The sequence below is a fragment of the Austrofundulus limnaeus genome, unplaced genomic scaffold (genome assembly GCF_001266775.1).
Source record: "Austrofundulus limnaeus strain Quisiro unplaced genomic scaffold, Austrofundulus_limnaeus-1.0 Scaffold15, whole genome shotgun sequence".
Classification (NCBI taxonomy): Eukaryota; Metazoa; Chordata; class Actinopteri; order Cyprinodontiformes; family Rivulidae; genus Austrofundulus; species Austrofundulus limnaeus.
Window position 1 is genome coordinate 382171 of NW_013952417.1, and position 1587 is coordinate 383757.

Sequence of the window (1587 nt, forward strand, 5' to 3'; positions counted from 1 at the left end):
ATTTTTAAACATTTCTTTTAAAAAGGTTCTTACTTCAGGGGGATCTTTCCTCATTGAGACCTACAAATAAAAGAAACTAATAAATATTAATATATTTTATAAATACTTTACAGGTTCTCTTTATTTCTATTAAAAATATACTCACCTTTAGATTTCTACTACTAAAAAATACTCAGGTTTATTTTCCAGGTCTTCAGGTGGATCCAGGTCTTTAGGTGGATCAGGTCTGTCTGACACATATCTATCTTCATAAAGACACTTCCTTCAGTTTGGAACCACACCTGGTGCCAGACGCTACCAGGTGTGAGGACAGCCTGGCCACACGCTCCGGCTGCCTCAGGCTCTGCTCGCCCTGCCAAAGGCTAAATCAAACCTTTAAGGTTTAGAAAGAAATGATTTACAAAGTGTCCCTGTAGCAAGACGCTACGTAGGCACAGGTGGAGACTCAGGTGTGTAGAAGCTCAGGTTTGCAGGAAGAACCTGTCAGATCTTCAGAGGCCCACGGTGCTGCCATCAGGTGGATGGAGACAAACCTGAAGGAGAATGTTTTTGGTTACTCATCATTCGACCTCCGTCTTTGCACACAGACCTGTTTGGAGCTGCAGTCCTCCCTGCGCCTCCTGGAGGAGCGGGGGCCAGCAGGGGCCTCAGCAGCAGCCGATGGAACCTCAGCTGTCAGATATGACAGCTGAGAACAATCAGCTACAATCATTACTGAATTCAGAAACAATCATTTACAATCTAAACCTGTCAGGAGCAAAACCAGAGACTTTATGACCAGTTTCATTCTGATAGTCAACACAATTATAAAAAAATGTTCATGTCTGATTTTAATGGTTATTTCAACTGTTTACAAGGAAACTAGCACAACTGGAATTAAAAATAATTCACAAACCGTTTTATAACATGTTATGTCATAATTATGTTGTACAAAATGGTTTAAGCTGAATTTTAGGTCTTTCACAGAAAAGAAACATTATAAATCATAAACTATAAAAAAGTATTTCTCTGAAAGAATAAAAAAGGCAGACGGGGCAGACAATGAGCTCGATGTGAGCTCAAACAAAATATTATAAAACTTATTTTTGTCTTATTCTTATTTCAGCATTTGACCCGACTATTAGAAACTAGAGAATTTGCATTTCTGGCGAAAAAGCTAGTGTGAATGCCTCTTTTGCTGAAAACTTTAGCTAAGAACAGCTAAGAAACCTCCTTCCACAATTTTTATGCTACTTCAACCATTCATATATCAAAATGTTCAGCACATTCAGGACATTCTGGCTATGACTTTTGAAATTTTAACTCTTTATACTTTTTAGCAAATTCAATTTTTATCAATTTTGATGATGATGATGATGTCATCAGTGAAATCAGTCTGTTCCAATGGAAATGCATAAATAGAGCAGCTAAAAGCTAATGATGATGATGATGATGATGTCATCAGTGACATCATCAGTCACATCTGTGACATCATCAGTGACATCATCAGTTTGTTTAATGGAATACATGATCTCCATGGCAACAGAATGTTCAGCTCTTATGACATCACTATTAAATCAGTTCTGTTTCTAGTCAGTTCACTGATTC